The sequence below is a fragment of the Lolium rigidum genome, chromosome 3 (assembly GCF_022539505.1).
Source record: "Lolium rigidum isolate FL_2022 chromosome 3, APGP_CSIRO_Lrig_0.1, whole genome shotgun sequence".
Lineage (NCBI taxonomy): Eukaryota > Viridiplantae > Streptophyta > Magnoliopsida > Poales > Poaceae > Lolium > Lolium rigidum.
Genome location: NC_061510.1, coordinates 8,151,455 through 8,176,960, shown reverse-complemented (window position 1 = coordinate 8,176,960; position 25,506 = coordinate 8,151,455). Strand labels below are relative to the sequence as shown.

General features: G+C 46.8%; 1 pseudogene; it reads right to left on the bottom strand.

The window, feature by feature from the left end:
- Positions 1–23,273: 23,273 nt before the first annotated feature.
- LOC124694289 lies at positions 23,274–23,652 on the bottom strand (annotated as a pseudogene).
- Between the last annotated feature and the right edge of the window lie 1,854 nt (positions 23,653–25,506).

The following is a 25,506-nucleotide window of genomic DNA, read 5'->3' as shown; positions in this document are numbered from 1 at the left end:
GACTATCAAAATTCTCTTCGGGGATAATCTGAACTTCTGGTGTGAATGAGCGAGTCTCGAAAAGTGAGAAATTATCTTCCTCGATACCAAGAGATGGACCTGCATGAAAAGTATACAAAACCAGGAAGTTCACTTCTGAATCAAAAAACAAAAAGAAACAAAAACAGTGCAGTCCAAAAAACATGTGTTATAGAGCATAGCCAGCGATATATTTTGCGAAAAAGTAAAAATCATACCAGGATCAACACCTAAAACATCTTTCGAGTCGATATTGAAATCTCCACCTGTCGACCGGCTATATAACATGGTCATCCTGATGTTTAGAATATCTTTTTGGTGAACAAGCACATGCTTTCCCCATCATAAGACTGGAGGATCTGTAGCATGAAGAACCCGCAATCATGGCTGCAAAAAAAAACAAACAAAGAATAAGAATAAAAGAAAACAATTGTATTAGTTAAAAAAAAACCTGTAGTCAATGTATACAGAATAAAGAGCAAAACAAGAGAAAGGGGAAAAAAACGCTTACGCAGTTGCCTGTCTTGGAGAATTAACATAGTGAAGCTTGAAGTGGTCGATGGATTTTGGATGAAAATGATCACCCTTTGAATTCCCTGCTAACGACCATAACTTCTTGATACCGAGATGCCATTGTATGTAACGACTTCTTACCATCCGGATCATTTATATCGCGTAACGAATCAAGCAATTCAAAACGCTCTTTCTCAAGGTTCAAAGCAACAACACGAAGTGACCGAGGAACGTGTGGTGCACATGGATCAGGAGGATCAAAGGTACCAAAAAGAATCTGCCATTAAAATGATAAAAATAAAAAAGGACAGGTTAGAAGTATGAAAGGTAGACTATTTCCTCAAATAAGAAATCACATTTAACTTTACTACTGAGTTATTTTAGTAACATGTACAACGGGGAGGGAAAAAAGGTAGGAAGTCCACATGCCATAATTAGTGAAGTTCGGATGTATAGAAAAGAAGAAAAAAGACAACGAGTCGGTACCACTTTCTTGTGGTCCAAACGTTCCGGAGCATCGACGCTGAAAATATTACGAACAAGCCGAGAACTCAGATTTCTTTCAAATATCTGCCTCTGCAAACATGACAATGAAACACAAAGAAGGTTAAAACATAAAGGAGGAAAAAAATAAGCACCTACATTAACAAAAAAAAACTAAAAAATGATAAAAAGAACGGAGAAATAACTTACAGAACAATTGTATGGCACCACCATTTTATCAGAATTCTTGTACTTCTGACCAAGCAAGTATGTTCCAACAGAAACAGTTAGAGAACAAAGAAAACCGTTGGGTTTAAAAGCTTCAGCAATTTGTCCGATCGTGCAATCACATTGATCATTCCTGAAAAGGGTCTTCTTACTGCAGAAAAAAACACAAAAAATAGAGGACAAAACAAAAATTTAATAAAAATAAAAAACAAAACAAAAAAAAGAAAAAAGCCTAAAAAACAGATAGAACCTTCTTATGGGATCTTTCCTCAACTTGCAAACGCTTTCATATACTTCTTTGATTTTAATCATCATAGGTTGAAGAGACAGTGGAGGCGTCGAACATAAACTCGAGTCTGCAAAAAATAAGGAAATACAGACAAAATGTAAGAACAAAAAGGAAGTTCAGATGATGATATTCCAGAAGTTCACATATTCAAGAACGTGGTGCAGAAACTGGAATGTCCAGAAGACCCACAGTTCATCAATGAAGGCTACCATCAAAAAAATACACACACACGATATCGCTCCCCCCCCGGTCAGTCATATACATGCAGAAAATGAAAACTACGACATGAACTCATGCCGCATTACATAGCATTAGAAAGTGTCTTACATGGAACATGATGCCAAACAGCGAAAAACAAAATACATATACAAAAGCACCCCACCACACCCCTCCCCCCATAAAAAACCAAAAAAAAGGGAAAAAGGTTTTAGATAGAGATATATGAGGAGTAAACATAAAGAATAAAAAGGCGGGCTAGCATTAGGGGAGGGTGTGTGGGGTAGGAGAACTGTATGTTCCCCATTCAGATATCCTTGCCTAAGTCTTGCGGGGATTCTTCAATAGAAGCGCTCAAGTCATCTGTTGATTCTTCAAAGAATGAGCTCGACTGCTCAATCGAATCAGAGGCATCGCGTCCATGGTTATCTCCAGCCTGAAACTCATTATTGTCATCATCATCAGCACCAGTGCTGCGCTCTATATTGGCTTCAGTACCCGGCGGTTCTCCCCGTGCGGCGGCAACACCTACTTCCTCACGACCATGCGCAACAACGGACTTACAATCCATAGCAGCTGGTAATACACCAACATCATCGGCAGCCTCGGCACATGTTTCGGAAACAAGCTGCACCAATGCCGGGTAGTTGGGCAGCATCCTTCGCATCATTTCCATCCGACATGTTACAAGATCTTCAAGAATTGAGAAACCTTTTCCAGTAACTGCACAATCTTCGACATGGTGTTCAGCATCTTTGTCTCCATCAGAATGTGCAACTATCTCGGGAAATAAATTCCCCTTTCCAACAGAGTCTAACTCAGAATAATGATCAGCAACTTTGTCACAGGCACCACCAGAATTACCATCACTGTCATCTAAAGGAGGAGTTACAGGGGTTGCCGGATGGACAAAATTATGCTTGACATAATAACGATCAACAGATGAATTGTCATCACTGTCATCTGGAAGACCATCCTTCTCAACACACTTTTCATTTACCTACCAACAAAAAAAAAACAGAAGTTCAGATGGAGAAGATGGAGTAGTTCATATACACAAACAAAAACAAAACAAAAGCCCAACTATAAAAAAAATAAAAAAATAAATTGCAAAACACAAAAAAAATACCTCAGCTAAAGGAGGTGATTTATCAAAAACTGCATCTTCAACATGATCACCAGCAAAAGCTGGAGGACATTGAGGGGTTGGCGGACGAACAAACCCATCATTCACAGGTGCATGATCACCATCTCCTGAATTCTGAGGTGCATTTTCCTCAGCAATCCTAGCATCTTCCTGCAAAAAAATAAGAGGATAACAAAAAAGAAAAGGTAAGGAAGTTCACATGAAAAAACACAGAAGTTCACATATGTGTAATAGCACAAAACAAGAGATAAAAAAGGAAGTTCACATAAAAAGGGATGGACATAAGTTCAAGAATGACTAATTATACCTCAGCTTCGACGGTGACTGACCAAGTCCTGCATCAACATCTTCAACAGAAGAAGAAATATTCTTCTGAACATTACTTTCAACACTATTATTGCCTGATACATTTGCACGGCTCTCAAACTGCTTGCACAAAGAGTCCTGATTCATACCAAAATCAAGAAAACCTGTGCGCATTAGAGACAAAGCCCCCCTCAAGCTATCAAGGAGCGATGTTTCACGCTTTGACTGCTCATCCAGTGCTTCAACACTGGGAAATTACCATCAGCAAGCCGACCTTGAAATTGTTTCAGACGATCAGGTTGTAGTCGGAATCGTACGAGAGAGATACTCAACTTTACGCAACGGTGATCCAATCTGATCAATAACACCGGCGAAGGCATCCCGGCACTAGTTGAAGCGGTGGTGATTGTCTTTCGTGTTGACATTAGCAATTTGCGAAATTGGAATCTCGCAATGACCTCCGGCGGGATGTTCATTGGCATTACCGGCATCGGGCTCACTACAATGGGTGCCCTCATTAAGATGAACAATTAAATCTTCAACACGATACCGATATGAATAAGCAATTTGGTTGCGGCCTTTCCACTGCATTGTAATACAGGAGTTCACTTAGCAGATAATATGAAGTTCAGATGATACATAAAAGTAAAAAATATATACAAAACTAGGTAAGTTCACTTGGATATAAAAAGTAAACCTGATATGCCACATAAAACATTAAAAAAAGACCTAGGAAGTTCACTTGCGACGTAGTATGAAGATCAGATGCCACATAAAAAAAGGGTTACAGTTTGAAAAAAACTAACCACAATTCTGCCAAACTTGTACTTCATCAACTCTGGTCCACCATTCTTTTGAATGTCCATTTTGTAAATAGCCTTCAGAGGTTTCTCATGCGAGAAAGTTTGCGCGAGGAGTTCGAGTATGCATGACGAGAATGTGGTGGTAGAAAGATCTTGTCAAGATACATAACGGTGGGGATAACGGCACACCCTTCTAACCCGGCCTGAGGGATATCGGGGTCTTGATATTTAGTAGCGGCTCGTTTCAACTCATCAACAACAAGGTGGCAATAATCCATCTTTGCCATCTTATCATAATCCATGTTCACAAGCATTGCGGCTTCCCTACCGACACGGGTAGGCTGAACCGGGACATATGAGCTTGCTAAAAAGAATGGCAAAGAAGACCTTAACGACCAAATCTTCCTTCTCGGGGTCTTCAACAAGATCAGACAACAATTGACGCAGATCTTTAGGCTCAATACTAGCATTGCTTTCGAACCCAAACTCTTGTTTCAAAAGAGCCAATGACTCGTCATGTCCAGATTCTGCAGGCAGTATAGGAGTATCACCTCCTATAGGAAAACCAAACACCTGATGAACAGTGTCTCTATTAACCTCTAGAACTCTGCCAGATCCACAAGCCAACTTCATGGTAGAAGTGTCAATAGTCTTCATCAAATAACACATGAGAACACGTGATATGTTACCCTCCAGGACCCACTGAAAAACACAGCCAAAACCAGCTTGCTCAACCTTCAATACTGTGTTGCTGTTTTAACATTGCTTTGCAGCCGAACGAACTTCACCGAGAGAACAGCGAATAGTTTGCTGAAAACGTGTCTTCTCACCATCAAGATCTTCAACTGCCTTCCTCTTCCTAGCCATGGTTTTCTTTGTCGGCCTTTTCAGAACTTTCTTCGAATCACCTTCCAAAACAACAGGTTTAGAAGGACCTGGCTTCCTACCAACTTTCTTCCCCTGGTATAGAAAAAAACATAAAAAACAAACATTTAAAAACCACAAAAAATTTAATGAGAAGAGGAAGTTCACACCAATATGAACACAGAAGTTCACACTAACCTTGGCAGGAGCTTCAAAATCTGATTCATCACTAACAACTTCTCTACGACTCTTCTTAGCATTGCACTACATAAAAATGAGATACATAAAAAGGGAAGAGTTCAGATTCAATAAACAAAAACAAAAAAAAGAAGTTCACAGTGGTACAATTATGTAAAAATGGACAGACAAAAATAACCTTGCCAGCAGCAACACCATCTTCAGTGGCATCAGGGACATATGTCTCATCGACATCAATCTTACGTTTACGGTGACCCGGACGTGATTTCCCGGGAGATGAAACTCGTTTCGAAGCAACGGTGGGCTGGACGATAGCGACAACACGAGGGCTGCGCCGCACGGGATTTGTAGCACGGACGGAAGCAGCAGATTTTTTTAAAAAAATAGAGAAGTTCACAATGGTACACCTATGTAAAAGTGAACAAAAAAGGAATTTAACAGAATAAACAAATAAGAACATAAAAGAAATAACCTTGTCAGCAGCAACATCTTCTTGAGTGGCACCTGGGGCGTATGTCTGCTGCAAAGGATCTCTGGCCTGGGCAGCAGCAGCAGCTTTCCCCAGAGGTGAATTCTCTTTTATCTTCCTGCAAACACCCCTTTCTTTCCTAACTTTAGGAGAAACAGTTTCAGCACCACATTCATCACATGTGGGTTCAGCAGCCTCGCCATCACATGCAACATCATGGACAACGGCAGTACCCTTAGCAGACTTTGCTTTCGCAGGATATTTCCGGTAATATGTAGTAATTCTCTCCTGGTGCTGAGCTAATTTAGCAGCTTGTCTCTCCTTTTCTTTCGCAAGCTGTTCTTCCACCATATAATCCTGAGTAACTATTTGAGTACCAGCCACAGACTGAGATTGGGTTTCTTCCATCACAGGTGTAGCTTCAACTGTTTCAGATTCAAGAACTTGCCGCAGAGGAGTATAATCAAAAACAGGGCTGCCCATGTTACCCTTCTCAACAGCGGGAGTCTGTCAAATACGGGGGATCTAAGAAACGCGGTAAAGCGTCGGCGAGAATATGCAGCAAAATCCTGGTTCAGCAAATCCAGAGATTCTCTTATAGTCTTGTCAGCTGCATAACACAAACAAAAAACACAAAAAAGAGTAAAATGTAATCAAGAAAGCTTGTATGGATTGCAGGAAAAGGAAGTTCACTAGAAAATGTTAGTGAGGTTCACATATGTATGTTCCTAACCTGACTCATCAGCATCATCTGTCATATTAGAAGATAAATTCCCCAAACCAGAAAACACAGCATCACCAGAATCATCAACATGATCAAATACCTTCCCTAAAAAATACAAAAAACAAAAAAATTCAATGTCAGAAACATAGGAAAAAAATTCATGTTCAGACTTATACTTCCTATGTGCAGCAAAATGTTAATTTCATGATTCACTTTTAAAAAAAACAGCACTGTACATGAAAATAAACATTATACATAGGAAGAATGAACATAATTAATACGAGTGAGTTCAATTAAATGACAAGTAGTTCATAACATGTGCTATACGAAACACGAGATAAATAGATAGAACCCTAAATGGTGACCACGGGGAATTATAACACGAGAAAAAAAGCCTACGGAAAAGCAAACCCTAGAACAAAAATAAATGGGCCGAGTCATAGGACGAGAACAAAAACATGGATATTTCATTTTTGACAACGCAAGAATAAAGCATGAATTTATGGGTAGTAAAAATACAAATCCGAAAAACAAACCTCCACCACCGGTCGAAGCATCCTTATCCATCACTCACGAGAGAAATAAAAAGAGGAACGGACTCCCAAACCAAAAATTGAAGCCGACCAGCCCGTGCGGGACGAACTAGAACCACCGCGAAGAAGAATCGGAGTAGCGCCGGAGTTCCAACCGCCGGCCGAACGGGGAAATATCGCCGGCAAACACCGAAGACGGCGAGGACGAGCAAAGCTGCAGCGAACCTAGGGTTTAGACCAAAGGGGAAATGGTGGATTTCGAGTAGAACGAAGGAATAACAACGGGGGACGGGGGATAGCAAACGATGCGGGGGCAGCAGTTACCTAGAGCGCCGCCGCCATTGCAGAGAGGATGTAGCAGTTTCGGGATGTCCGCCTGCGAGTGGGGGAAGTGGGGAGTGCGAAGGAGAAGGCGCAGACAAGAGGAGTAAAAAGAGGAGTTGCGAAATAACTGCACCAAATTTATATTAAAAAAAAGGAGGCAACAATAAAAAAAACACTGAAACGTTACCTTTGTCAGTCAGATAGAAACAAACAGGAAGTTCACATTTAACTGCGACTGCGATTCACTTTGTCTAAAAAAAAGAAAAAATATAGGATGGGAGGGTCACACCCGCACTGTCCCCACAACCATTACGAAGTTCACTTGAAAAACACGTCAGGGGTTCACTCATCTTGAAAAAGGGTATTTGAGTATGTTTTAAAAACATTAATTGATTTCCTAATATAGCGGGTAGGAGTTCCCCACCACAATTACGAAGTGCACTTCTGTAAACGCAAGGAGTTCACTAATCTTAAAAAAGGTATTACACTCTATTTTAAACATTTATTAAAAAACCTTTTATTCATTTCCTAGTATGGGGGGGTCCCCCCAACCCCCCTTTAATGGTACAAGAATAAAAAAAATTAACACTGCTTAATTTATACATTGAGTTAAAGAAAAAGAATACCAGAAGTAAACTGACCGCAGTTCACGTAATAAAGTAACAGCAGTTCATTTTCAGATGATAAAAAAGATAAAAACATGCGTATGAATGGAAAAACAATAATACAACAAAATTGGATAGTACATTAAAGGGAAGTTCACAACTTACAAACAGAGAGATACATACATGCTCGATGTGGATTTACATGTGAAATAGAGGCCACAACTTATCTGAAAGATGAAAATCAAACATGCAATTGACAAAGTTCATGCATTCCGGTAGTTCACATCATAAAATTAAAGAAGTTCATTTGTTATAACACCAACAAACATGCACTTGCTGGTAATGAAAAACAGAGCGAGAGACTTGTAAGCTACGAAAAAACCCACGAGATAACAAGCATTATCCGGATTACGTTACTACATCAAAGTGTAAGCATGAACACCACCGCGTCATCACTGCATCAACTGAGGAAAACATAACTACACAAGCATAGGCAAATACCGAACTAAGCAAAGAACATAGATCTGTGAAAACAAAATTCGTGGATAAGGATCAAGCAAACCTATCAAAACAAAAATCCTACAGGGGAGAGAGACCCAATACCATTACCGAAGACAAACAATGCGCGAGAATATAACGGCGGAGCCATCAACCTCGAGGATTTCACGTAGAAGAACGCCGAAGCTGTGCGACGGCCATCGGAAAAAACAAATCTGCAGATCAAGATAAAAAAGATAAGAGCAATGTCCGGATAGCATAGAAGAAACTGTGCCGCAGACATCGACGATCTGCGATGCACCAGTGGAGAACAAATTCGTCGATGGAGCGTCGGACACGAGCACGGAGATGAGCCGCCACCGTCGCCGAAGTTCTAAGAAACGCATCGAGCAAAGGGAGGAGCTCGGGAGCGAGCAAGGGAGGAAATCGCCGGGGAGGAGCTCGGGAGCGAGCGGGGAGGAAAACGCCGGGGAAGAGCTCGGGAGCGAGCAGGGGAGGAAATCGCCATGGAAGAGCTCGGGAGCGAGCGAGGGAGGGGTGGGGAGCGAGCACGGAGGAGGTGGGTAGCGAGCGGGAGGTGGGACACGTAACGGTTCGCTGTCTCGTAGGAAGTTCACACGCGCGCGGGAGCGGGACGCGAGCGGGACGTGGGACGCGAAAATATGAAGACTCACGGGAAGTTCGCATGCGATAAGTTAGGAAGTTCAGAAAGGGTTCGAGAATAGTTATTCTCGAACCGGTTCGAGAATAGCAGAACTATATATATATATATATATATATATATATATATATAAATTATTCGTGTCTACAAGCACAACTTCTTTTGCAAAACAGATATTTGCAGTCTCGTTCTTTGTTTTGGGGCCAGATTGGTTCCTCTCCCTGTAGAATTTTGGTGTACTGAACGGTCATAACCGTTGGGATCGCCGGTTGCGTGTTACATAGCAAGGAAAAACACCATAATGTATCGATGTTACATCTCTAATACTCCCCACGCCGGAGGAGTTGAATTTTAGGCGCTCTTTGCCCCACGGGATTGCGGAGCCAATCTCCACACTAGTGGAAAACGGGGCAATAGGCCCGGTCCATTTGGGCCTTTAGACCCGGTTCCCGAACCGGGACCAACTAGGCGGGACTAAAGGGGGTACCCTTTAGTCCCGGTTCAAAGATAAACCGGGCCTAAAGGCCTCAACACGTGGTGCGACCAGGGAGCTCGCGCTGGAAGGGCTTTGGTCCCGGTTCGTGGTACGAACCGGGCCTATGTTTCTCTCCGCGGCAGAGAATTGCTATTTCTCTGCCGCGCACGTATTTAGGCTGTACCAGCGTTTCTGCGCGCGCAGCAGAAACCGAGCGTTTCTCTGCCGCGGCAGAGTTTCAGCAATGCATATATATCATTCAAGAAACCACAAAAAATCGTCATGAATATATATAGACATCGTCAACAGTACACGACATAGTCAACACAGGTACACGTAATGCATGCATATTTACAATACAACTTTTCCTGAACGAATATCCTCCGCCGTCACGATCTTCCGATAGTGCTCTCCACCCGGGGTAAGGACCTCGGTAATAAAGAATCCCGCGATTTCCTCTTGAATTGTTTTTATTTGATCCGCTGTTATGAGAGTGTCCCTGCAGCGTGTCATCTATATTTAAAAAAGGAGATCAATATATGAATGGAACTCAATACAATAGATGGTACTAATTAAGATTAATTGTGAAAATTTGTTATCGTACACGAGTGTGGTGTATTTGGGCATCCCCACCCTTGGGACAGGACATGTCACGCATGAAGGTGCGGACGTAGTATCCACATAAGTTATTCCCTTTTTCCTGCCTCATACACTTTACGAAAAAATAGTTCGATCAAACTAATAATCAAGCATCGTATTGAAAGTAAATATCATATATAAAGTTTCACGGACATAGCTATATATACAGTACTACTTACAGGGTAATCTCTAAATGTAAGCTCCGGTTTCCATTCACCCGAACGAGTATTGATGAACCGTTTCCAAGCCCTGTCCGGCAAAAAATAATGAGTAAATGAGTAATTGATTAGTTGATGATATCTTCGAATTAGAGCAGATGAAGATGCCAATACGAAATTGATTGAAACTACCTCCGGAGGATGGCAGCCATGTCCGCCCATTCCGCATATTCTTTACGTTTCGAGTCCATGACGTTTACGACTCCAAGGTGAAGATCAATGATTAGGAGAATAAAGTGGAAACCGCACAAGCATAGCTCAATGATTACGAGAATAAAGTGGAAGGTGCACAAGCATAATGTATGTTATATATAACACTCACTTGAAGTTGTAGGGAAAGAATATATCCTCTTTGTCCGCTTGCTTCTCTAAAAACATTACGATGTTGTCCTCTGTGTCCTTGGGTACTGTCGAACCGTAACTTCATGAACTATGTTTGGGTCTATGAACCCCAGCGGTAGGAGCTTGCCTCTTTTGTATTCCAGCTTCTTCATTCTGCATAATTAAATGTATAGCGTACACAAAGAATATAATGAGGATAATTGTTAGTGCAAATGAATGAGCTACAAACTTAATTACACAAATAAATCACTTACAGTGCGTAGCAACCGATGACAGCTTTATCGAGGGCGTCTTGATTGAATAACCGAAACAGCTTCTTCTAACTCAATGTTTATCTCGTCTTCCCCCCGGAAGTAATGCTCATCTCTAAGATACACCGTGAGGTACCTTTCACTTCTTCGACAGGCTTTCAGGTACCATTCATGCAACCTTCGCATCTGAGTCCCTAGACGCGCGAGCTCGCCAGGTTTGACGAGATCAGATCCGTATCTATACGTGTTTACCACTTGAGCCGTTGGATAGTAATCTTCGTACTCAACTGATGCTCCCTGAGCTCTAGCCGCCCGTTCGATCATCGATGCCGTCTCTGGATCATGATATGGCTCCACGATGAAGTGGGGTGCGGCCTCGAATGTCCCGTTGTCCAAGCCGGGCGACTTTTTTGCTTCTTTCATCGCTCTAGAGGACTGTCCAAGAGAGCGGTCATAATCAGCTCTCAGCTCAGGTCTCTTCATTCTCGTCTCGGCAAAGTGCTTCACTGTCTGCGGTGGAATAAACATCTTCTTCGGTGCAGTTGCAAGAAACGCCTTTTGCTCTTCAGTCTGCTCATGTGGCAACAACTCGGAGTCTCGTTCCCTCATTGGAGTTGATGATCTCTTTGGAGCTGTAGGAGGTGCCGCGGACCGCTTCCTCTTTTGCTTAGGTGGAAGCGGCGGAGTCTCCCGACGAGGAGGAGGAGGCGGCGGAGTATTTTCACGCGGAGGAGACCGGTCATGGATAGGGGAATCATCATCGCGCAGAGGAGAATCATCACGCGGAGGAGACTGCACAGGTGGCGGAGGAGGCGGAGGTGGCCTGCTTGTTGGCTTCTCACCTGGAAACACAATGTTCTCCTTCGGCCATTGCACGGTGGTTCTACGGGCTTCTCCCAGTTCTTTGATTTCCCCATCTTCACCTGCGGGGTGCTCAAGCACCAACCCCTCATACTCTCTCAACACTTCATCCACCATCACAACAAGCAAAGTCGTCTTGGACCGGACGGCAATGGTAAGACCTTGTAGGTAAGAGAATGCCGACCGCCGCCTTGAAGGATAGGTTGAAAACTTTAACATGCAGCTCACAAGGACGGCTCTCAGTGAGATCATCCACGGGGGTAGCGAGGAGACTCGACCACCTGGTCATCATCATCATCATTATCCACCTGCTGAGAGGAAGCCACGCTGCTTTTTCGGTGTGGTTGAGATTGCAGCGGGGCGATGGCATTGAGCGAGTGCAGGATCTACAGCCTCGCCCCCGAGCCATCCGAGATGTAAGTACTTGGGTTACCATGGTTAATTGGGCTTGCATGGTGCTCATACCCTCCTCTAAGTTAGCCAGGCGGTCCGTTTCCCTTGCCTTCCTCCTCTCATGTCTTTTATCGGGAAATCTCTTCCTTTCCGCAGGAAAGCCATACTTCCACGGAACGGAGCCTGCTCGTGCCTCGTGTTCGTCCGCCGTGTTCTTTGTTCCCAAGGGCGCGTGTCAGCTCATCGTTCTCTCTTTCGGGCTGGAACAACCCCGCCTCCACGTCCCTATGTGCTTTTTCCAGGGCATCAATGGGAACCTTCGGATGAGCTTTCTTATAGATGCACTTCCCCGTTTCCGGATCCAACGTTCCCCCAATCCCGTAGAACCACTCCTTGCACCGTTCGATCCAACCGTGTGTCCCTAATCTGATCCCTTTATCGGTCGGTTCCGCCTCAGCTGCCCGCCACTTAGGAACGGTTAGCCCTGTATCCACCTGGACCCAGAATTTGGTGATATAGCTTCAACGCAGCATTTGCCTTATTTATTTCCGACCTTCTCTTAAATTCTTCTGACTCCGTGCTGTACTTCACGAATTCGTCCCAGTGATTTTTTACCTTCTCACTGTCCGGAGTCTTCTTTAACTTGATAAGGCGGCGCAATCTTTTCTTGTGGCTCTTGAATAGTTCGGCCATCTTCTTCTTGCCAAACTCGCGGAGGGCCTGCTCCATCTTGGCCTTCTCAGCGTCACCCCCCTCTTCGGGTACTATGTTGAAATGTGACATGAGCTTGTTCATAATGCTGTTTTTGGCTACATCATCGATATAAAGACCTTGAGCTTCTTCCTCTGCAGACAAGCAATAGTCCCTTCGGCTTGTGCCATTCTCGAACGGTGATCGGGACGTGGTCCCTAACAAGCACTCCGCATTGAGCTATAAATGACTTTGCACCTTTCTCTCGGAGCAATCGGTTTACCATCCTTCTCGATGTGGGTGATGTCGTGCCTAACACCGTCATCCAACTTTTTGGCCGGGCCTCGCTTCCTCGACTTTACGTAAGAAGTGCTCGATCCGGAGGGCTAAAAAAGAAATAGTTCATAGTCGATACAATTTCATTAGTTAATGCATCTAGTCGATCAACAGCGGCTTAATTAATTTATATACCTCGGTGATAACTACGGTTCGGGAGCCATTATGATGATCTTGTTCCTCACCGGCGCCACTAGGATCTTCTTCCTCAATATCCTCCGCTCCCTCACCGGAGTCATTCAAATAAGTTGCGGTGACATCGTCACCGCCATCATCCGGAATAACGTCGTCGTCGCGATCATCCAGAGTACCGTTTGCTATGAGTTCCTCCATGAAATTTTCTTGAATTTCATCTCTCTCCATGCTTTCTACAACGACCTGCAAGCTATACATAGGAACCATCATATGATCAAATTAAGGATAATGCGTAAAACTGAAAATGGAGTTACATATGTGTAGTTCTTAACTAAGGATCGATAATATAGTGCTGAAAGCAGATATCGTGCAGTTACATGCATACATATATCGGGTTCATGTTTATTTAACCCTAATACATATCAATCACTACTACAACCACTCAACCGCGCGGACCGGGTCCTAGAGGGCGCCGACCGGGTCCCGAGCCGCGCCGGGTGTGCCCCCAAAGCCACGGAACAACAACGGGAGCATAGCTAACATGAGATCCCCGCATAACGCTCCATCCGGTCCTATACATGTTGTCTAACGCGTACATGTAACGGCGAACGTGCTGGTCCTCCGCTTCAATGCACCGAGCTACCTCCTCCCGGCGGGGCCGGCTCCCTCTGAAACGACCGTGGCCCATAAGACCTCCACCAAAGAATATCCGGGTCGACAACGGGACCCGGATTCCGCACCAAGGTGCGCGACCCGGAAGCTAAGACCTCCCAGTGCCACCCCGACGGAGTCCAGTCCCGGACCTCCCCCATCTGCTCCATCTCCTCGGTGAGAGTCAGACCACGGCCCGCCGGCTGTCGCTGTCGCGGCATCGTAGCTACGAAAACAAATCATATATGTACTAATATAAATAAAAAACATGATCTTGTGCTAAATAAAAACTTCACTACTTTTGTACTAACGCCGCGTTCCACGACCCCGGATCGATCGATCCGGATCGGGGGTCGGGAACGACAGTGGGAGCGGTAGAGGGAATTGAACGACCGTATTTTGGGGGCGCCGGCACTACCGGCATCGCCACGGACTCGGCGCTCCTCCTCTCGCTATTCTCTCTATTTCACGACCCTAACTCTATGTCACGGCGGCGCCACCACGGACTCGGCACCGCCAGGGGCGCCGGCAGGGGCACCGCCACGGACTCGGCACCAGCAGGGGTGCCGACACTACCGGCGCGCGCGGAAGAGGTTGTCCGCGCGGGGGTGGCATCGACACAAATTGTAACTTTTTTTCTAACTATACTAATTTAAATCTAACTAAATATTTCTAACTTTTCTAACTAAACTAACTAATCTAACAATCTAACAATCTAACAAAACTAACAAAACTAACTAATCTAATAATCTAACAATCTAACAAGAAATAAAAAAAAAGAACTTGCCGGCCGCCGGTCGGCCGGCCGGAGGAGGGAGAGGGAGAGGGGGAGCACCAACCTGCGGAGCGCGGTGGCGGGCGGCGGCGGAGGGCGACGAGCGCGGTGGAGGAGGCGATGTCCGCGGCGGCGGCGGGCGGCGCGCGCGCGGGCGCCGTACGCGCGTGCGGAGAGGGCCGGGGATGGAGGGGGCGGCGGCGGAGGCGGCGGTGGACGACGGCGTCGGCAGCGACAGGCGCGGGCGGCGGCGGCGGCGGCGGCGTGGGCGCGCGGCGGAGCAGCCTGGCGGCGTGCGTCTGTGCGTGCGGCTTCGTCTCCGCGGGATTGATCCCCGCGGAGACGAAGTGTTGGCTTTTATACCCCCCCCTTTGGACCCGGTGCGTGTTACAAACCGGGTCCAAAGGCCCCCCTTTGGACCCGGTTTGTAATACAAACCGGGACTAAAGGCCATTTTTGCTGCGTTTTCGCTGCGCGCGCAAAAAGGCCTTTAGTCCCGGTTTGTAATACAAACCGGGTCCAAAGGCCAAATTTTTTAAAAAATTTCATTCCCGCCTTATTTCAAATGAAAAAAGCCACCGCACCGCCACACGTGTCCACCGCCGCCACCGCCGTGTACTGGCCACCGTCGCCACCGCCACCGCCTGGCCACCACCGTCACCGCCATGTACGGCCACCGCCGTGTACTGCCCACCACCGCCACCGCCGTGTACCGCCCACCACCGCCACCGCCGTGTACCGGCCACCTTCGGCACCGCCGTGTACCGCCCACCACCGCCACCGCCACCGCCTGGCCACCACCGTCACCGCCATGTACCGGCCACCGCCGTGTACTGCCCACCACCGCCACCGCCACACGTGTCCCTTCCCCGTGCCACGTGTCGCCGCCGCTTCCACGTGCCTCGCCCCGCCGCCACCGCCGTGCGACGTGTAGATCCCGCTTCCACGTGCCACGCCCCGCCGCTTCCCCGCACCACCTGTCGCCGCCGCTTCCACGTGCCACGCCCCGCCGCTTCCCCGCGCCACCTGTCGCCAAACTTGCCGCGTCGCTGTGCTATAAAGACGTCGAATCGCTAGAGGAGGCGGAGTTCCTCGCGCCGACGCCGTGCCTCGTCGACGACGAGGACCGTCGCCGCCACCGCCAGGTGCAACGCCGGATCGCAATCGCCGAGCACGACGAGGTGTTGATGCGCCAGTTGAGGGCGCAGTTCCCCAACGACGTCGACAACACCGCCGCGTTCTTCGCTGACCTCCGGGTACAACGCAGGTCCAACAGGAGCCATTGTCGGGCCGTCGCCGTGTTCGAGCTCGATAACCCGAATACAACTTGGGACGACAACGACCCTCGGTGGGACGACATTTGGACCGAGACAACCTCCGACGACGAGTAGATCGACTAGACTAGTTGTTTATCTATTTTATTGTATTTTCAATAAAGTCGTTGTGGCGTACGCCGATGATGAGAAAAGTTTCCCGCCGGATTACATGTGGAATTAAAGTACGTAACTCAACTGAAAATTAATTAAGATACATGGCCGGATAGTACTCGTGCCTAGCCCTATAGTACTCGTGCCTAGCTCAACCGAAAATTAATTAAGATACATGGCCAGATTCGACCGTTCGAGTCATTCGCTCATACTCGTGCCCGGCCCTATAGTACTCGCCACCGTAGTCGTCGTAGTCGCCGTCATCATCGTCGCCGGCATCGGGGTCGCGGTAGTCAAACCTCGGCGGGAGAGCACGCGTGGGCTGGGACTGAGGGTAGCGCAGGCGGGGGCCACGGTGGGCCATGACGCCCGGGAGAGTTCGGTCGCGCCACCACAGCCGACGGCCGGCCTCGTTGAAGTTCGAAGGAGGCGGGCCGCCGTCCTCGTGCCTCGGCGAGCGCCCTCTCACGCCGATTGATGAAGAAGCTCTCCCAAGTCGGGCTGTAGTCGGGATGCCACCGGGGATTCCTCCGCCTGCTCCGGCGTGAGCTCGAAGTAGTAGTGGTTCGTGATGGCCATCTCGCGCGCCACACCTAGAGGGACAGGAGGGACCGGTACCCCTCCGACGCTCAGCAACCAGCCGGTAGGGGACGCGGTAGCCCGGCGGGCAGGGGTAGTTCGACGCGCAAAGCGCCTCCGCCTCCCGGAGGGTTAGAGATACGATGGAAGCCATGTGACCTCGGTGATGAGGTTTGCAGTATATGAGTCTAGATGTGATATGTAAATGGAGGCCAAGCCAACATATATATAGTGAAAAAATGGCGGGAGGACGGAGGCGGGAAGCAATGGAAAGCGCGGGAAGAAAAATAGGCGGGAACGCAAGTGGCGCCAAAAACCGCTCGGTGGGATAAGGACGTGTGGGTAACCTTTAGTCCCGGCTGGTGGGTACAACCGGGACTAAAGATGCTCGGCAGGATAAGAACGCATGGGTGGACGCACCGGCTCGATGAGATAAAGCATGTAGCGCACGACGCCCTGTCGAAGGAACAAGACAAAGTAGAAGAGGTGCCGTGCCTATAAAAGGAGCATCGATACGCCTTGCCAAGCCCCCGAACGACTACATCTCATCTAACAGTTGTTGGGGAAAGGGTTGGGAAATCTCCCGTGGCGCATCTCCACTTTTAATATCTTACATACAGTTACATGATTACACAAAAATAAATGGGAAATTGATTGCCATGTTGAGATACTCATTTGTGCCATGAACATTCTTCAATTAACTTGATGATGGAGCATCTTCATCATTTAATTAATCTTCTTCGGCCGTAACCATGGAGCATCTTCATCATTTAACTTGATGCTTGGATCAATGTTCACTCGAAGGGTGGAATTTCATCAAACTGATTATAATCTTCTCGACATGTCTGTCTTGTCCTCCACTCCCACGATGTTTCTTTTTCCAGTAAAGAACTATGTGGCGCTTTGGCTCATCGTTTGATGTATTTGTTTCCTTATGTTTCCTTTTTCTTGGTTTGGTAGACATATCCTTCACATAGAAAACCCGGGCCACATCCTTGGCTAGGACGAATGGTTCGTCTCTATACCCAAGATTGTTGAGATCCACCGTTGTCATTCCATACAACTTGTCTACCCGAACCCCGCCTCCTGTTTTGTTGACCCATTTGCACCTAAACAAAGGGACCTTAAAAGAAGGTCCATACTCAAGTTCCCATATATCCTCTATGTAACCATAATATGTGTCATTTGGGCCTTCATTCATTATTGCATCAAAGCGGACACCACTCGTTTTGGTTGGTGCTCTTTTTATCTTGGGCGATCGTGTAAAATGTATTCCCATTTATCTCGTACCCTTGGAAAGTCACTACGATCGAAGATGGTGTCTGGGCCAGCAAGTACAACTGATCTTCAATATGTTCGTTATTCAGGAGATGTTTTTGCAACCAACCGCCGAAAGTCGACATGTGTTCATGTCTAATCCAATCGTTCGACTGCCCCGGGTTCTGGGAGCGTAGAAAGTTCTTGTGGTCACCGATATACGGAGCCACCAAGGTGGAACTTTGTAGGACTGTGTAGTGTGCTTGAGTCAAAGAAATCCCGTCCCTACATATCATTGATTTCCTTCCTAGCGTGCCTTTTCCACTTAGTCTCCCTTCATGCCGCGATTCAGGAACACCAATCGGCTTAAGGTCGTGAATAAAGTCAACACTGAATTCAATGACCTCCTCTCGTTCCATAGCCCTTGGAGATGCTTCCTTCGGCCTAGCACGGTTATGAACATATTTCTTCAAGACTCCCATGAACCTCTCGAAGGGGAACATATTGTGTAGAAACACAGGACCGAGAATGGAAATCTCATCGACCAGGTGAACGAGGAGATGTGTCATAATATTGAAGAAGGATGGTGGGAACACCAGCTCAAAACTAACGAGACATTGGACCACATCATTCTGCAACCTCGGTAGAATTTCTGGATTTATTACCTTCTGAGAAATTGCATTGAGGAATGCACATAGCTTCGCAATGGGCAGTCGAACATTTTCCGGTAGAAGCCCCCTCAATGCAATCGGAAGCAACTGTGTCATTATCACGTGACAGTCATGAGACTTCAAGTTCTGGAATGTTTTCTTCTCCATATTTATTATTCCCTTCATATTGGAGGAGAAGCCAGACGGGACCTTGATACTGCTAAGACATTCAAAAAATATTTCCTTCTCTCGCTTTTGTAAGAGCGTAGCTGGATAAATGACGTCCTTTAACTCTCTCATGCAGCTTTTTGGGGTCTTTCCAACGTTGTCTGGTCCTCCCGTGCTTCCGGTGTATCTTTTGTCTTCCCGTACACACCCGGAAAGCCTAGCAGGTTCACGCAAAGATTCTTCGTCACGTGCATCACATCGATTGAAGAGCGGACCTCTAAGACTTCCCAATAGGGTAGATCCCAAAATATAGATTTCTTCTTCCACATGGGCGCGTGTCCGGCATCGTCATTCGGAACGGACCGTCCGCCGAGACCCTTTCCAAATATTACATCTAGATCCTTGACCATACCAAATATATCAACACCATCACGATGGGAGGCTTCCTCCGGTGATCAGCCTCACCGTTGTAATGCTTGCCTTTCTTTCTTACGGGATGGGTAAGCCTAAGAAATCGACGATGCCCCGAGTACACGACCTTCCGACCTTTTTCCAAATAATCACCTTCGAGCTCATGTAAACAGTGTGTGCATGCATTGTATCCCTTGTTTGATCGTCCTGAAATGTTACCAAGAGCAGAGCCAGTCATTGATGGTTACGAAAAGCATCGCTCTTAGGTCAAATTCCTCCCGCTTGTGCTCGTCCCACACACGTACACCTGCTAGGGACCACAGTCGTAGAAGTTCTTCGACTAATGGCTTCGTGTACACATCAATGTCGTTCCCGGGTTGCTTCGGGCCTTGTATGAGCACTCGGCATCATAATGAACTTCCGCTTCATGCACAACCAAAGAGGAAGGTTATATATACAAAGAGTCACAGGCCAGGTGCTATGGCTGCAGCCTCCGCTCTCCAAAAGGATTCATGCCATCCGTACCGAGACCAAACCGTAAGTTCCTTGCATCCTGTGCAAAGTTTGGGAACTCTCTATCGATTTTTCTTCATTGGGAGCCATCGGCAGGGTGCCTCAACATCACGTCTTTCTTACGGTCTTCTTTGTGCCATCGCAACAACCTAGCGTGCTCTTTATTTCTCGAACAAGCGTTTCAGCCGTGGTATTATAGGAGCATACCACATAACCTTGGCGAGAACCCTCTTCCTGGGGCGCTCGCCCACAACATCACCAGGGTCATCTCGTCCGATCTTATACCGCAATGCAAGTGCACACCGGACATGCATCCAAATTCTCGTACTCATCGCGGTAGAGGATGCGGTCATTAATGCATGCATGTATCTTTTGCACATCTAATCCTAGAGGGCAGACAATCTTCTTCGCTTCGTACGTACCGGCGGGCAATTCGTTACCCCTTGGAAGCTTCCTCTTAATTATTGTCGACAACTTTCCAAATCCCGAGTCGGTGACACCGTTCTCCGCCTTCCATTGCAACAATTCCAGTAGTGCTGCCTAGCTTTTTATGGCCATCTTCGCAAGTTGGGTATAACAATTTGTTGTGATCTTCTATCATCTTGTCGAAGGCCAACCTTTCCTTTTCAGTTTCACATTCTCTCCTTGCATCGGCAATGGCCCGGCCAAGATCATCATCGGCGAGCTCATCCGGTGCCTCTTGATCTTCTACTTCATTGTCTTCATTGCCTTCTGCAGTATCATCGTATTCGGGGAAATTGGGATAACCGTCATCATCCTCTTCCTCTTCGTCATTGTCTTCCATCATAACCCCTCTTTCTCCGTGCTTGGTCCAACAATAGTAACTCGGGCATGAAACCGGATCGCAGTAAGGTGGTCGTGAATGAGACTCGAGCGAGCGTAATTTACGGTATTCTTGCAGTCCACACATGGACAATACATGAAGCCACCATGTTTGTTTGCCTCCGCCACGGCCATAAAATTATCCAGGCCCGCAGATGAACTCGTCAAACCGTCGGTCAATGTACATCCATTGCCGATTCATCCGCATGATATAATTAAGCTGATCAAAACCATTACGGAACATCACGATGTATATATACACATGCATTTTATCAATTGCGGATGAAAAGGATAAAGTTGTTAACCTCGATGAAGAAGAAAAAAGCAAGTTAAGTGTGGCTTGATTTGTGTAAACTCAAGTGGCAAATCCTCTTAAGCATTTCATCAAACACCTCTTGTGCATGTGAAGAAGAGAGGAGAGCAATACACCCTCTTGTGAAGATAGTGAAAAAATGGCTAAGTGTGGCTCACACTTGGGCAGGGGCAAGGTTATATAGCCAGAGGGGGCCTTTGGACCCGGTTTGTCATACAAACCGGGACTAAAGGGTTCCCTAGGCTGACACGGCCTGGCGCGCCTGCGGGTGGACCCTTGGACCCGGTTTGTATGACAAACCGGGTCCAAAGGCCGCTACGAGACAGGCGCCAGCGGGTGGGGTCGTCCTGGGCAGAAACGAACCGGGTCCAATGGGGGCATTGGACCCGGTTTGGTTCAGCAGTGGGTCATTTGCTTGGGACCAAAGGCCTCTTCTCCACTAGTGCCACCACCATGATTTCATTGTTCTCCGTTATGTGTGAGTCCTCCTTTGTAAGAGCAAGTTCAATAGAGCCAACTGTTGGCTATAAGCAAAGTGACATATCATCTATAGTCATTCTAGAGCCAACATGTATAATAGTGAGCTATAAAATTGTACTACTTTATCTGTGCATGATCCACCATTCACTCTCACATAGCGCATAGGAGCACGTGCTAGAGCTGGCTCTTGCATAAGAGCTCACTCCTCTTCTCTCTGATAAGGGTAGCCCGATCTTGTCAGTAAGCGACGGTGGATGTGATGCACACGCGATGAACACAGCAGAGATAACACGATGATGAAGTGGATGATAACTTGTATGACGCAACGAGACTCTCGATTGGTCCCTGTCGCCAATGCAACAGCTCTCAACCCTGCAAGATATTCGCAACTCCACACACTTGCGCACGTAGCCGCCGACCATGAAGCGGTAAGTTGCAACCGTCTAATTCCCAATGGAACAGCAGATCACACAAGACTTTCAGTAGCAAAACACCGAATCAATGCGGATTGGTGTAGAGATTCAATAGAGTTGCAAAGCAATCAACTATGAACTAGGGTTTATCTTAAACATGGTCTAAACCTAATTTGGAGCAGTCCTGGATACTTATATAGGGGTTCAGGATGATCAGAAGTCGAGAAAATATATCAAAAACCGACCCAGATCGAGATCTGGTCGAACTGACTCAGACTAGGCCCGTCAGGAGGCCGGTTGACCGAGCCAGGCACAGGGTGGTCCGGTTTCAACCGGGCCAGGACCGGGTGGTGACCGGGCGTGGGACGAGTGGCTCAGTACACCCGCCCGGATGGCACCAGCGCTGGATCCGGCAGGCGCCGGGCGCTTCTGGCGTGGGGTCCAGTTGGACCGGGCCTGGGACCGGGCAGGCCGGCGTAAAGGCCGGTCTGACCGGGCTGGGCACCGGCCTGGACTTGATCTTCCTCCCTCACGCATGCCTCCCTCTCCTCCCTCGCGCTTCCTTGGAATGTCTTCTTGTACAGCTTCATGTCCAGCTCCATGTCCAGCTTCACGTCCAGCTGCTACTCTTCTCCTCGTGCGACGCTTGCTCCATCTTCGTACCTGATCATATATAAGTAAAAGGACTTAGGCAGTATAAAGTTCTCATCGATCAAGTTATCATTTAGGAACAAGTTCGCCTGTTGTTTGAGTAGCTTCGCATGAGCTCTTGTCATAGGTCCAATCCTAACTTCATTGAACTTGAGCTTCACGGCAGCATCATATTCATCTTGTAATGACGGAGGTATAGTGGTTCGGTAGGGATGTCCTAATCACTCTCTCCTCCAACTAGGTAACAATATATTATTTTAATACTTATAGCCAGCTGACTAGAACTTATTGTAGTTGCTCTAAGCAATTAGGATGGATTGGAATTGGATGAGATCAATCATATAAGATTAAATTTTCATTAGAATTTATGGTATCTAGCTTAAATATGTTCTTGTTAAGATGTTGATCCAACTTTCTATCTATGTGTAATGCTTGTTACTTTGACCCGGGCGACATGATCTATCATCTGAACCTTATGCTTAGCGGAACCATATATGCGCAAAAAAAAAAGGGTCCCCGCCGCCATAATACTGAGTCATGTTGATGTGGTGCGGTATATTTTCATACATGCCATACAGTTGGATCGAGGTAAAACATGTTGACCGAACTTTTCTTTCAGACTTCAACGTACTTGTACATGCAGATACGCTTAGCTGCAATACAGGCGGTACCAAATTTTCCGAAGATACAAGCTCTCCACCCGTGGATCATTTTTCTTTTTTCGCGTAACACAGTGGATCATTTTATTTAGACATCACAACAAGACACACAGTTTTACGCACGTACCTCGGGCACCGACTACTGCGTGCGTGCGTTCATGGCATGCAGGGAAGCTGAGGACGCACGAGACCAAACACTTACATGGAACGGAACGGAGACTCGTATACAGTATGTATATAGGTGCATGGAGCGTATGCATACGTTCAGCGAGGGCAGGTGAAGCCGCAGTGGTTGAGGAGGAGGACGAGGTCGGCGGTCACGTTGAGGTTGACGACGCCCAGGATCTTGGCCCGGATGTGCAGAGGCACACGGCGGCGTCCAGGTCGGCCAGCCCGTTGCAGCAGCGGGCAGCACTGCTCATGAGCCGGCACGCCGAGGTGTAGTTTCAGCAGGTTCAGCACGTCGGCGCACACGCCCAGCGTCAGCGTGTTGATCGGGCAGGTGCCGCCGCTGGTCGCACAATGTAGAGCCCCTCACTACAAAGGAGCACAATGTAGAGCAAGGAGTGAACCGCGGGCGCCACCATGGCCACCATAAATGTGGTGCCGGACTAGCACCACTGACCATCACGATGTGGTGCATGTTTAGAAGCGAAGCTCAAGAAAGAGGAGGAAAACAAGAACCCGCCAACATCAGCGAGAGGGGCACCTCAGGAAGTACCACGTAAGCAACAATGGCCTAGCCGGAGGATGATCTAGGAGACTGATTTACCCAATTGATCACCCACGGCAGTCAGTGTAAGTGCCTATGCCGTTGGCTGCAGGCTATGGCTACGAGAGGCTATGCATGCCTCGCCTCATCATCTCGTCCCCTTCGGCGTGTGCAGATTTGGCTGATATCTTTGCTAAAATCACCGTAGCAACTGACGTCTTATGTTAAAAAAAATACATAGCAAACAATGTCTCTAACTTGGAAACCAGACCAAAAAGAGAATAAAACCATAACGTCTCTGTGCAGTAAACATAACCATGATCGATGTGAATAACCGCTATACATGTATTTAGGTCTGTTTGAAGATGCCCGCACCGTCCAGGAATTGTATAATAAATTGAAATCCGACAATATCTGAACAAAGTGTTGTGTTGCTCAGTGGTAACCTTATTCTGAGGCTCCTACAGGTCGTGAGTTCAAATCCCACGAAAAGTACTTTGTTTTTAATTGTTTCTATATTCTGCCAGGTGGGACCTACATGTAAAGAAAACACCAAGGTCACATTTGCGGGAGAAAAATATAAAGGGTGTTATTTGCGAAAATCACAATGCCACATGTCGGCTTCTAATTGATCGTGGACCTATTTGCTCGCTCGGTGCAAGTTGTGATACTCCAGTTGCTCTTTTGCAAGTTGTGGTACTAAACTGCACATGTAGTACAAGTTGTGGTACCAAAAATGTATATAGCTCTTTTTTTTTCCATCTATGTCATGATCGATGGATCGAGTTTGACTCTAGCTGCCCTAACGTAAACTGCAAAATTGGTCTACGTGTACCATTATTGATGCTTTTAACTCCCTGTGCGTTAATTTAGAGCGAGATCTACGCCTGGCGCGGGCGACTTTCAGTATGTCTTCATGGACTTTGATATTTTAAAACAAGCCGCGCACATGGAATACGGCAACTCATCTAGCCCTGGAAATCGCTGATCTCGGAGTTCACGCTCTGAAGATATATATTATACGGTTTTCATGCCAGCACCATGCATAGTTTGGTAGTGCATGGACACGTACGTATTACAGCGCTAGTATACTACGGACAGGTCGAGCTTGCATATGCTAAGGGATCGATAGCTAGCAGAAGTCAGCTATGCGTCTGGCCAGTAGTTTTTTCAGACAAATAATTCCAGTGCCAAGTGCCGACAGCAGAAGCAAACGTGTACCAACTTTGAATCGAGTAGATTTTATTTCCGTGTGTTACTAGCTAGGGTAGTATGATCTAAGTTCGACACGGTGGTTTCTTGTCGATTTGGCTGGGCAAAGGAGCAAGCAACACTCCCACAATTCTTGAATAAATAAGCAAATTACTTAAGATTTAATTAGGATAAAAAATTATAACGCATGACTACAGTGTTCCGGAGGACTACTGTTCCGTTTGTCGGTGTGCGACGAAGGATATTATGAGGAACACGATATCGGCGGCACAGGGTTCTATAAGGATTTAGACGCAACCACTTTGCTTAGGATTTTTTCCAGAATCTCACGAGAGATGAAACAAAACTATCATAGTTGATGGTGGCTTTAGCAGAAACACTTTTTTGGCACGCCGTGGACCTCAAACCCCAACGAGTGCTCAGATGACCCTCTCCTTTTGACACATGACTATATAGACATAAATACCCATCGTCCAGAAGCACATAGTCTTCTGCCAAGCAGGGAGCTGCCATGACAATCTTTGTTTGGGGGCGGATTGGTTCTTCTCTCCACGTCCACGCTGGAGTGGTTGA